Source organism: Triturus cristatus, chromosome 6 (genome assembly GCF_964204655.1).
Source record: "Triturus cristatus chromosome 6, aTriCri1.1, whole genome shotgun sequence".
In the NCBI taxonomy this organism is placed as follows: domain Eukaryota; kingdom Metazoa; phylum Chordata; class Amphibia; order Caudata; family Salamandridae; genus Triturus; species Triturus cristatus.
In genome coordinates this window covers 755,269,421-755,282,792 of record NC_140589.1, presented here as the reverse complement: position 1 = coordinate 755,282,792, position 13,372 = coordinate 755,269,421, and the positions used below count along the sequence as shown (strand labels likewise).

The 13,372-nt window shown below is 42.6% G+C and overlaps 1 pseudogene; it reads left to right on the top strand.

Moving 5' to 3' along the window:
- The first annotated feature begins 9,008 nt into the window (after nt 1-9,008).
- On the top strand, nt 9,009-9,269 carry LOC146817816 (non-histone chromosomal protein HMG-17 pseudogene; annotated as a pseudogene).
- The last annotated feature ends 4,103 nt before the right edge of the window (nt 9,270-13,372 follow it).

The window sequence follows — 13,372 nt, the reverse complement described above, 5'->3', positions numbered from 1 at the left end:
TCGTATTCATGAGGTCAATGAGGTTATTCGTATCAGGATCGTCCTCGGCTTCTAGGCGGAAATTGAAGTCCCCTAGTATCGAATAGGAGCTTGTACCTAGTTCATTTTCCACCCAGCTGCTGGCCTGTGTTATAAACCGGGATAGGGCCAGGAGGCCAGTACACCAGGCTACCTTTGAACGTGTATTGGTGCGAAAGATAGAAACAAAAATCTAAAGCTTCGCACTCTGAGTTAGTTGAACTATAAAAGGTCGCGTTTATGGAATCTTGATAGATTATTGCTAGTCCACCACCCTTCTTGTTTTGTCTATTAAGCGTGTGGCAAATGTAACCTGGGGGTGTGGCTTTCACAATATCTGGACCAGAGGCCTCATCTGAACATGACTCCGTTATGAAAGCAAACTTAATCTCTTCATTTTCAATTAGGTGGGCGCATTCCGTGCTGTGTTTAACAAGAGATCTAGCATTTAATAGAAGACATTTAAAAAGATTCATTCCTCCTGCTTTGCTTTAATCCGGGTCTGCGTAGTATTAGTCGGCTTAGGGCAATACAGTGGGGGGCTTTTCCAGCATCTGAGTGGGGCTTTTCCAGCATCTGAAAGCAGTGGACGGTAGTCCATACACCTACCTGGCCTGGTTCACTTCTCCTGGGACGACGACGCTGTGGGTCTCCCCCGCCGCCATTGTCATCGTTGGCCGCTGTGGGGGGAGACTACAGCTCCCAGAGTTCTCGGCGACACTTCCTGTTTCCGCCCACCAGCGCGCCCGGAGGCGCTTAAAGCGGAGAGGCTCCCTCGGTGGAGCGGGGGCTTTTCCAGCATCTGAAAGCAGCGGACGGTAGTCCATACACCTACCTGGCCTGGTCCACTTCTCCTGGGACGGCGACGCTGTGGGTCTCCCCCGCCGCCATTGTCATCGTTGGCCGCTGTGGGGGGAGACTACAGCTACCAGAGTTCTCGGCAACACTTCCTGTTTCCGCCCACCAGCGCGCCCGGAGGCGCTTAAAGCGGAGAGGCTCCCTCGGTGGAGCGGGGGCTTTTCCAGCATCTGAAAGCAGCGGACGGTAGTCCATACACCTACCTGGCCTGGTTCACTTCTCCTGGGACGGCGACGCTGTGGGTCTCCCCTGCCGCCATTGTCATCGTTGGCCGCTGTGGGGGGAGACTAGAGCTCCCAGAGTTCTCGGCGACACTTCCTGTTTCCGCCCACCAGCGCGCCCGGAGGCGCTTAAAGCAGAGAGGCTCCCTCGGTGGAGCGGGGGCTTTTCCAGCATCTGAAAGCAGCGGACGGTAGTCCATACACCCACCTGGCCTGGTTCACTTCTCCTGGGACGGCGACGCTGTGGGTCTCCCCCGCCGCCATTGTCATCATTGGCCGCTGTGGGGGGAGACTACAGCTCCCAGAGTTCTCAGCGACACTTCCTGTTTCCGCCCACCAGCGCGCCCGGAGGCGCTTAAAGTGGAGAGGCTCTCTCCGCGTCGCGGGACGCACGCGGGCGACGCCGGGCTAAGCCCGGGCAAAGGGCGGGCCGTTGTGTGGCCGTTAGGGGGCCGGTGGAGGCCGGGTCGGGCCTCCCCCCTAAGTTGTGAGGAGTCTTCCATAGCTGCAAGTACTCTTAACGGATACTGATAGTTAAGCTTCGGTGTATAACTCTGTTGTGACATTGTTTATATCTAGCCCGCAGCTTCTTGTGCATCCAGAGATTTGTGTCCTATTATGGCCAAAAATAAAATTACCATGGACAATTACCTGGTTAAAAGGGTTAGCAAAATCAATAGTGAAAGAAGGAAATCATTGTGGAAGGAGTCCTTGCCAGAAACTGTGCTGCTACCCTTAAATGTCAGTAATAGTACTACTATAATGGACTCTCCTACTGAAGCCCCCTTCATGGAGAACCCAGCAATTTTACTTCTAGATTGTGATGAACAAAGCCAAGTTCTATTGGAGTCTCCTAATGACCCTGTACTACCTCATTCTCCTCCTCCTAAAAGAGCCGTTAGGAAATGTAGGAAAACTCAAACCAAGCGGGGGAGTGTACACCACAAGGCATTGTTGGAACAATGCCAGAGAAGTACTGTGGTTCATAACAAGACCTCGATTATCAATGAGGACATGAACTCTGCTCTTCTGGGGCACATCGCTAAGATATTTGAGGCAAAATTAGAGCTTATAACCAAACCACTTGTGGAGAAAATTGATTTGTGATCTATTGAAGTACTAAGATTGGGTGGTCTTCTAGAGAGGATTAATAAGGAACAGTCTATAAAATTGCCTGAGATATTGGTACAACCTGACCACTCTGTACAGCCGACTGTAATTGAGGGAGTAAGTTCCCCTAGTTCTATGAAATTATTGCGAGCAGCTGGTAATAATATTAAAACCAAAGCAGCTCCACTTAGTAGTGAGAGGTTTATGGCCCCCGAGCGAAAACCCCATTATGCTAATGTTCCACCAGACTGTGAACCTTATGTCATTGTTCTTACAAATGTTCCTCCCCTAGACCTAGCAGCACCTAGTTTTCGAGAGGAACCACATGATTCACTTAAACGGAAATCCGTCGCTTGGCTAAATAAAAACTGTGGATTTCCTACTAACTTTTCTGATCAAATACTGTCCACTAGACGAGTCTTTTGGATAGGCAATACAAGGAAAACATGTAAGGGGGATTGTGTAATCATACATTTCAGATACCCTCAACATGTTGCAACTGTCCTATTAAGAGCAGCATCACTGGTTTTGGGGGAGAATGATGTGGGTGTACACCCTTTGGGTTATTTTTATAGCCACTTAGATAGGTCAGTTCAAACTATGAATAGAAAAAGGCCTATGTGTACCAATAGACTCCCAATCTTTGACATTCCAACTGAAAATAGATTCACAGTATTGAGTTCACTTGACCAAAACGACTGACTTCCAAAGGCCGGGAAAAAAATTCCAGAAACTGCAATAGACACCCTGGTGTGGGGGTCTAACTCGAGTAGTGAAGACCTCGACTCTAAAACCTTAGTAGCACCTAGTCCTATAGATGTGCCATTAGACGAGCTGTCAAATAGCGACGGAATTACTTATGCCCGGTTGGGTGAGGTAGTTGAATCGGGCATGGCCGATAAGCCTCTTTTAGTACGGTTGGAGGCAAAAGGAAATAATAAAGATGATAACTTAGTGGAAGAGGTAAATTCCCTAGTCACATTTGAGGATGATATTGACAGAGATGACATACTAACAGGAACATCCTTATCATATGTAGAAGAAAACCCTAACACCAGACTGATATCTTGGAATATAGCTGGTTTATCCAGAAATTTAAAGGATGTAGTATGGTGCTCATATATTGAGAACTATGACATTATACTTTTACAAGAAACCTGGATGGTAGAAACCCCCCATAGATTAGGATATAAAACATTTAGCTCTAATGCAATACCATCAAATAGAGGAAGGGCATCTGGGGGGCCGGTCATCTGGGTTAAAGTTACTTTGGAAATAGATGTCACTCAGTTATTCATTCCCTCTCCTGATTTGTTAGGACTTAAAATTGTGACAAGAGGGAAAGAAGTTATATATCTAATAAACATTTACAATAGACCGTATCCATCTAATAAGGAATCAAAGGTGGTAGTAATTCTGGACTCCATTTTAGAAGATTTAGGACAAAACGTACAGGTACTAGTCTGTGGGGATTTCAATTGTAAATATGAACCTATGCTGGGCCTGGAAACATTGTTTGACGAACAAGATGCTGCTAATGATATCATGTCTTTGGATCCCTTAAGACCAGTTAAAAGTACAATAGCTGCCACACAGATTTTACAGTTGACTGTGTCGCATGACTTAAGAGCATGTAATGGACGTTTTCGATCCGATAGACCAACAGCTCCAACATATTTAAAGGGAATTCTTAGGTCACATAGATTTTGTAATGGCTTCCCGGAACCTATGGGGTCTAATATCTGATTTCAAGATAGATCCCAGGACGGAGAGTGACCATTTTCCTCTCCAACTATGGCTAGATTCTTTACCTTTTATTAATAGACCATATGGAGAGGCCCTATTAAATTCTCCGGTTGGGGAATTGCAGATAACTAACAACAGGCGTGCTCTAAGATGGTCTTATATCTTGGGTAAAGAAAAAGCGCTGACCAACATTTATAACACATTTACTGAAACCATCGGAGCATCCCAGTTGCCTTTACTAGGCACACAGGGTGTTCTTGAATTACACTATAAGCTGGTCGACCCATTAACCCCCCTCTTGAGCAAAATATATAAAAAAGATGGAAATAGGAAAGGGAACTATCCTGAGCCAGCAAACCCATGGTACAACAAAGACTGTAGAACAGCAAAGTCAAGGTTGATTCAGGCAGTAAAATCCAGGAATCAACTTGATAAGAAAAACGGTAGACAGGCCTACAACAATATTATGGCCCAAACAAAAAAAGCTTGGGATGAAAGCTTATGGGAGGACCTCCTGAATGCAGCCAAGCTACGTGATCAGAGTAAGTTTTGGAACTTAATCGCCAAGGGAAACAAAAAGGGTAGGTCACCAAAGGACATTTTCCTGGATGAAAATACTTGGTGTGATCACTTTTCGGAGCTTTACTCTAATAGCAAGGATGGGTTGTCCCATGGCGATAAAGAAATTAATGAAGAAATTAATATAGAAAAGAGTACTGTTCCTCTATATTTTAGCCTAGAAGAAACTAACCAGGCATTACAAGCTGTTAAAACAGGTAAAGCCCCAGGCCCAGACAAAATCCCCGGTGATCTATTAAAACATGACGTGGAAGTGTGGGGGCCATATATAAACTTTTTGAGTAATTCAATTGTGGCTGGAACACCGATCCCAGAGTCATGGAAAGGGGCAGAAATTATAACAATTTTCAAAAAAGGTGATCGCTATGACCCAAGTAATTACCGCCCAATTAGTTTAATAGATATTTTACAAAAAACTTTCGCCAGACATATTTTAAATAGGCTTTTAGATTGGATTGAGGAGACAAAGATATTAACCAAATACCAAGCAGGATTTAGATCCAAAATCAGTACAGTCGACCAGGTGTTTAGGTTTATGTGTATCTGTTGGAAATATATAAATATTAGGAAGGGTAGCCTTTATGTGGCATTTATGGACTTAAGGGCCGCCTTCGACCTTGCTGTGGACCACATTAAGGAACATGGCGGTCCCAGGTGAGTTACTTAATGAACTAATTAAGCTACATACAGGGAACTACGCCAAAATTAGATGGGGGAAGGGTGGCGAAATTTCAAGGGCCATACCCGTAGATCGTGGTGTGCGCCAAGGCTGCGTGTTAGCTCCTACACTCTTCTCACTGTATGTTAACGATATCCCAAGTTACCTAAGGAATTGTGTTCATGACTCCCCGAAATTAGGTGGTGAAACAATCACATCTTTATTATTTGCTGACGATACCATTCTTATTTCTCAGACTCCGAGGGGTTTACAAAATTTGGTTAACTCCTTCCAAAAGTATTGTATGGAGAAGGGGTTAGAAATAAATCCAACTAAAACCAAATATATGTCCATAATCCCCAACAAAACTCCTAGGAAAAATCTGTTTTTAGAGAACCAAAAACTGGAACAGGTAGGGAGTTTCAATTATTTGGGACTAATGTTGGATAACAATTTGTCTTGGAAAGGGCAGCTGGACAAAAGTACAATATCCCTCAAACAAAATTCAATGCCTATCCTAAAAGTGCATGGTGCTAGCTATTCCAAAGCTATTTCACCAGCACTTGAGGTATTTAAAGCGAAGGCTCAATCGGCTGCTCTTTATGGTGCCGAGGTTTGGGGTTATTGTTGTAATAACAAATTTGGGAAGGTAGAAAACTATTTTGTACGTAGGCTGTTCAAAATACCGACTAGAACCCCCCTTGTCCCCGTATTTCTTGATATTAATCTCAAAAGAACAGATTATCTAGCCTCATTGAGACCATTGTTGTATTGGGTTAGGTTATGGTCAACCCCGGAGTTGAGCGATTATAGGTGTAGATTGACTGAAATAATCCAGATTGATGGGCACTTGAAAACCCCATGGCTAAAGTATATATGTAAGTGGTATGAGAGACTAGGGCTTTCCCATTTATGGGAGGCTCCCCAGAACATGTCTTTGACTTTCAAAACAATTGTAAAGGATACTTTCTGGTCCTATGTTAACGGCGAGTTTATGCATAGATCTATGATTGGCACATTGACCCAGAAATTCCTAAATATAAAAGACATACCCAATTTTGAAGAATTCATGGACGAGATTGGCCCACCACTAGCTAAAACACTATATTTGCAATTTAGGTATGGGGTTTTACAGATCAGTGCATACACGTGTAGGTGGGGTGGGGAAAAAGGTTCAGATGTGTGCACTCTCTGTTCCCTAGGGGCAAGGGAGGATGATGCCCATCTACTCTTCTTCTGCCCGGCATACAAGAAACCGAGGCTTTGTTGGATCAAACCCCTATGTAAATACGTGGGGGTTAGATCCTACAAAGAAGCAGAGCGTATAATCAGGTCCAATACCTCACAATTAGTGGTGTTTGGTATAAGTAGATTCTTATTTAATGTGTTTCTCATCAGGAAACGGTCTGGTTATAAACTGTAATGTAAGGAGGGGAGCCTATCCATTTCCTCTTCCTTATAAAAACATGATGCACTGTCTCCCCTAGTTTTATTTAGTTTTATTTATTTTTAAATTCTGGCTTTTAACTAATTTAAAACTGCTATTTACATTTTTAATAAGCGGTATTGCTCAAATCATGGAGATATAACCTTTTTATCAATTGTATGTAAAAAATCTTTATTGCTAGTCTCGGTCATGGATGTAAAATGTGTTATTTATTCTGTATTTGGCTTTTATGGCTATTTTGCCGAAATAAAGTTTAAACTGAACTGAACTGAACAGTGGTATGATGGTTCCACAATTAGAGCAGGTTATAGTATCACAAGTAGGTTTAGACTCCGGAGAAATGCATCTACACCGGGGGTTATCCTCCAGGATATTAAAACTATGCAGCATCGCGCTAGAGTAAATCTGGCGTCTGATTACTCTCGAAGTAAAACGAGCAGGGGGACTGGCGTGGTGCGCGGGCCATGTGTGGACGGGCGCAGACGGGCTTGCCTTAGGAGCACCAGCGGTGCGCCAGCGGCGCGCCTGCTGAACGCGTCCGTTACGCGCTCGCGTTGGCATCGGTTTAAGTAGACAGGAAAAGAACGCCTAGAGCGCCAACCTGCCTTCCCCCAAAATGGCGGCCTAGCCCTGGAGCGACCAAGTCCCAGATGAGGGTAAGTGCACTTGTGCAATGTGCATGAGCAGCAGTAAGATCAGGATAAAATCGTCACAGCGCTGTCTTTAATTAAAATATTCAAACGTTAAAAATTACCAGATACCTCACACTCGCGTTACAAGTCTCCGTCCACCCGGCTCAAGCCTCAGGGGACCTCCTTGCGCGTTCGCGCTGGCATCGGTTTAAGTAGAGAGGAAAAGAGCGCCTAGAGCACCAACCTGCCTTCCCCCAAAATGGCGGCCTAGCCCTGAAACGACCAAGTCCCAGATGAGGGTAAGTGCACTTGTGCAATGTGCATGAGCAGCAGTAAGATCAGGATAAAATCGTCACAGCGCTGTCTTTAATTAAAATATTAAAACGTTAAAAATTACCAGATACCTCACACTCGCGTTACAAGTCTCCGTCCACCCGGCTCAAGCCTCAGGGGACCTCCTTGCGCGCTTGCGCTGGCATCGGTTTAAGTAGACAGGAAAAGAACGCCTAGAGCGCCAACCTGCCTTCCCCCAAAATGGCGGCCTAGCCCTGGAGCGACCAATTCCCAGATGAGGGTAAGTGCACTTGTGCAATGTGCATGAGCAGCAGTAAGATCAGGATAAAATCGTCACAGCGCTGTCTTTAATTAAAATATTAAGTGAAAACAACTTTTGGGGTGATATCACTATGAAGGTATACTATTCTCAATATGGAGTAACCTACATTGTTGTATATTACGTACCCAAGTCTTTGCTCTAAAAAGTCAAACTTTTGTGGCATTTCTAGGATTGTTTATGTGCAGGAAGGGACAACTTCCTACACATAAACAATCCTCCCCTGAACGCAGACACCCTTGCACGTGCCTGCGTTGGCGCTAAGTTGCTAAACTTAGCGCCATCGCAGGGGGAAATGCAAGGCTGAACCACATACTTGTAAATATGGTGCAGCCTTGCATTTCAGAAGTGAAGGAGAGAGGCGTTAAGCCAGGAAGGCTAACGCATCTCTCCTCCACTTCCTTGTACATATCCCCCCTAGTTTCTACCAAAGTGATTCATTGACCCACAAAACATTTCAAATTTCAAAACAATGATAGTTGTAGTAGACATTTTACACATGCAAATCACAGATTCAAGATATTTGCAAACTCATGATAAGGTCGGTGGAATGACTGCCTGTAAATCACATGTTGCTGTTTTTCGATCAAAATTTACATATATATGACTACCCTGGCTGACATACTTCTCTGACGGCTGACAGAGTACAGGCTGTCAGAGCTTTGGCCATTTGACCTCCCAATAATTTAGAGTGGGTAGTTTAATGCCTAGTTTTCACTCTCCCTCACTGCTGTGAAAAACGTGGTGATAATGGACAGTGAAAACATTTAAATGAACCCAACACCATAGGAGAAGTCTACCATGGTGTGGGGGTCAGGTTATAAGTTCCAACATATTGACAGGAACTGCCATGACCGTGATTCCTGCCAATGTTAAGAGATGAACACAGGGCCAGAACGAAGTAAAGTCCGTCCTCCACACTCTAAATTAGGCTCTAAGCCTAAAGTTTGTCACCTCATGCAATCCAAGCAATACTTGCAACTAAAGGTTTATCATAGTCTGGGAGATTGGGTCGTGTGAATCTTAGATGTCCTAACAATTACCAGGGTGTATCTGACTCCTCTCACCAGCCCTCATCAGCTCAGGTGTTTCTTCTGTCCCTGGTGAACGTTCGCTATATGCAACCATGCACAAGAGAAAGGCTGACAGAGATGGGAAGGTGTCCAAAGTGAAAGACGAGCCCCAGATAAAATTAGCACGGTTATCAGCCAAACCTCCCACGGAAAAGCTGAGCCAAAACCTTAAAAAGCACAATCAAAGAAAACTGAAAAACAGCCAAAAGGCAAGAAGGGGAAGGACAGCAAAGAAACAAAACAACCCTGCAGAAAACGGTGATGCTCAATCTGATCAGGCACAGAAAGCCGAATGAGTTGGAGATGCAAAGTGAAATGAGTGACTTTTTGATAATTGTGTACTTCTGGGGACTATACAGTTCGAACCTCTATTTTTTTATCAGGTTATATAAAATGGAGATTTGTATTTTACTTTTTTTAAGCTATGTTAGCACAAACCGCTTTGTTTGGGGGAGCGACTAAATGTTCTGTCATCAACTGTTAAAACAAAACCTAAAGTTCAAAGGGGCTTTTTTTCCAGACAAGCAAAAATGGATCTAAGAGTAAATATCTGGATGGTATATGAATGCATTTTTACATTGTTGCTACAAGTGAATGGTCTGTGGCCTTCAGTACCACACTAGATTTAAACTGCAGTTCTGTTCCATTTGCAATTTCCTCTCCGTCTATCCATAGACTTAATCCTGTATAACTTTGGCAGCAATTTACTACTTGGCATTGATTGTGGTTTCTCGTTAGTGGCGGGTACGACTGCACCAAAGCTCAAACGTGGGACCCCACTTATCCAAAGGAACAGGACACCACTGTAGACTATTAGTCAAATTAAAACTCCTTTTGGGCTTCTATATCAAAACTAAATCAAACCCCACACATAGGTTTCAGTCTCATTCAATATTTCATACTCAACCCCAATAACATTAAGGTTCAATACCACACTATATGTTATTATTATATCAAAAATAAATATTTCTTTATTCATATATCCAATATCATTTAAAAAGATTTTTTTTAACTCCTACTGATATAATATCAAAGGTCACAATAATTAGGATACATGAAACACAAACATTTAAAAATTCATCATTATGAATACCTTTCTAGTGAAGAGGAGGGGCTCTCTTCCACAATACAATACAACTTGTTATACAAACATATAAACACAGACAGAAAGAGAACAGTAGACCATTACATGTGTCTTTTCAGTCACCAATCTTTAGAGATAATTGGTTATATCACAGAGCATCATTAAATCGTTAATATCTACTGTGCTCTTCAATGTCTTCCAGATTTGATGTTAATTATGCATCAACGCGTTTCGGTGGGTACCCTGTGTTCAAGGTCACCTTCTTCAGGATATATACATTTCTTCCATAGTCTAATTATAAACAGATTTACCTATATAAAACATAACAACAAGTAAGCCTAATATTCCTACTTCCAAAATTATATTGTTATTATATATTACTATTTAAAAAAAAAACACAGTTGTTTCCTACACATTCAATCTAAGCACCAATGGCTCAAAAATCTCATTCTATTGATGAGTTCATACGTTTTTACTACATCTTCATATCCCTCTATATTATTAATAAGTATTCCCACCTTTTGTAGGTTTAACATCTACAACCACAATCAAGCACTCCCAACTTAATGTGTATAATCTCTTTGCAAATCACACATTCTTTCAATCAGAAAACAAAGATAAAAACAAATATATTGATAGTCAGAGAGCTATCAGAGGCATACTGAGGCTAATAAAGTCTCCCAGTGGGTGTTAGACTTCATGTTTCGATGAAGGTTCTAAACCCAACTGAAGAATAAAAAGCACTCACTGATTAATTGTTATGCTACACTTGCAATCTTGTCACGTTTTCATATACTCGCAAGAGGTCTCAGTCAGAAACAAACCCAAAGGGTATCTGGAAATGAAGGGAGATACACAATAATAGCATTTTATATTATTTCACTGTTTTTCATGTATCCCCCTTCATTCATTTTCATACCTTTTTTTATCCGTAAATACGGAAGAGTAGGTTTTTATCTGCGATGTGAATCAGAGAGTGTAGATTTGTGTTTGATTTATGGTTAGAGAAAATCAAAAAATCAAAATAACAGCGTGTTCCATAAAGGAATTAGTCCCTATTCTATCTAACAGGAACCTAACCTATAAGAACCCATAAAGAGTTCCTGGAAAAGAGCAAGATCAAAGGAGCATCAAAACTTGAAGTCTAAAGTAAGTCGAACTCCCCATAAAAAGTAGTTGTTGAAATTTAGCCAGAGTCTCATCTCTCCATAAACATGAAGTAGCAACTGCACAAAAGTAAGTCTCAATCAGGAAAGTAGTAAAACAGATACAGCTGTAGCTGCACCCATCAGGACAAAAGGGTAAAGAAATTGTCACCTACAAACTATCAGGCAACAGCAATCTGCGTCAGCAGTAGCTCAAGGCAATTGGGCAAGTAAAAATGGAGAATAGCACAAATGGGAGCTCAGGGAAAATGGCTGCTAACTAACTAGAGACACGCACTATTATAACAGACATAAAAACACATTATTACAATGTTGCATCTCCAGATGGTCTCATAAGTTTATTGTTAAAACACACTCTGTATTCAATATTGCACGAACATATGACGATGAAGAAAGCTCAGTTCCAGTTTATCAAGAATATGTGGCTGAAGAAAATAGTACATTATATAAACTCAGCACATTCAACAGTAATGACAGTAGCTAAGCAAGTCACTTGAGGGTCAATCTATTGAATACACTAGTGCGGAGTTCAGCATTTTCATAAAAGCATCTATTTTATAGAAAGGAAAGGCCTAGATGTAGCCTGGCAATAGGAATGCCAGCTCAGTGGATTGTGCACCTTTTTCTACGTGACATTTTTAAATGCATTTTCATGTTGAAACCTAAGGCAAATTAACATTAGTATTGATTAATTTTATAGGCAATATTTGGCGTTTTCAGACGTGTCTCCAACAACCTGATTAGCTCAAAAGAAACATCAGCCGAATATGCTCACTCTTGTCATGGAATGCATCACATCCCATATAAAACTCCCATTAAACAAATGGAGTTGCATGAACACAACTAGGCTTCCATTAATCCATAGGAGTAGTTCGATAACAATGCTCCTATTAGCAGCATAGGGAACATTAAATCAGGATGTCAAGCCACAGCCATGGGAAACAACAAGGACAATGAGAAATGAGATAAAAACAGTCTTGTATCCATAGGAGCAGGAAAGGAATACCTGGGAGGGGCTGCGATCAGGGCTTATCTGAGAGGGTTAACTCTCTCCAGGAAGTCCAAGAAAGCGAGCAACTACCCCAGACAAAGTCGACTAAGAAACAGTGCACTTACTTAGAGGGGATAGGGATAAACAAGGGAAAAAGGATGCTTTTCAGCCTTACATCTCCTTGCATATTGTTGAGGAGCTGTGGTGGTCCATGCAGCAGGGAACAAAACTCAGTTGGGCCGCCTGGAATAACAGAACCCAGCGGAGAAGGCAGGAACCCAGGAAAAAAATGTGCCTTCACAATGCAGGAAAAGGGAAAAAAGAAGTCAAGCGTTTGGTTGAAGGAGGCGAGCTAGAAATAGACCACACCTCCGTCACCAGAATGACGTGTCCCCAGTCATGTGATGGATGCTGCGCTAATCACTGCAGTGAGTCTTCCTTGAGCAGCCGCACAGAAAGCAAGGAGGCCACAATGCCACCTAAGGCGCAACTAAATGAAACACAAGGTGAGGCCAAAACAGACCTGCATGAACCCGGAGGGAACCCCTCCAAACCTCGCTTATCACTACACCAAAAAAACTCGCCACTCACAGGCACACAGCCGAGCAAGCAAGGAAGAGCAGAACCAGTGGGTTAAACAGCAGCAAATGGGGGCACCAGGGAGGAACATATTATGCAACTTTCTACAGGATGTGACATTATGGAGTGATCACAAGCACTTTATCACTGGTAAAGTACACAGACTCCTAAGGCCAACAAAAACAAATTCAGCAAAATAGGAAGGTGAAGGCAAAGGTTTTGGGGGAAGACAACCCTAAGGCTGACAGGTCTAACTGTACTTTTGTCCTACTCTCCCAGACCAGTGGGTTGTACACTTGTGTTCTTAATTCTGCCCATACCAGGGGAAACCAGAACAGTATATAATGTGTAAAAAAGTACAAGGGGTAGGTAATGATAATGCTGGCATTTACACAATACCAAGATGGCCTAGTTTCAATTCCATCTCTTGCCTTTTCCTTCCACCACCATTGACTTCCTTTGACTTTATCTCATTCTTGCAGGTTATTTTTCATCTTTGCTTTCTCCCTTTGTCTCTGTATTACTTTCATTCTCTTCCTGCTTTCTTCCTTTTCTGACTTTCTTTTTCCTGCTTTGGGTCACATATAGTAATAAAAA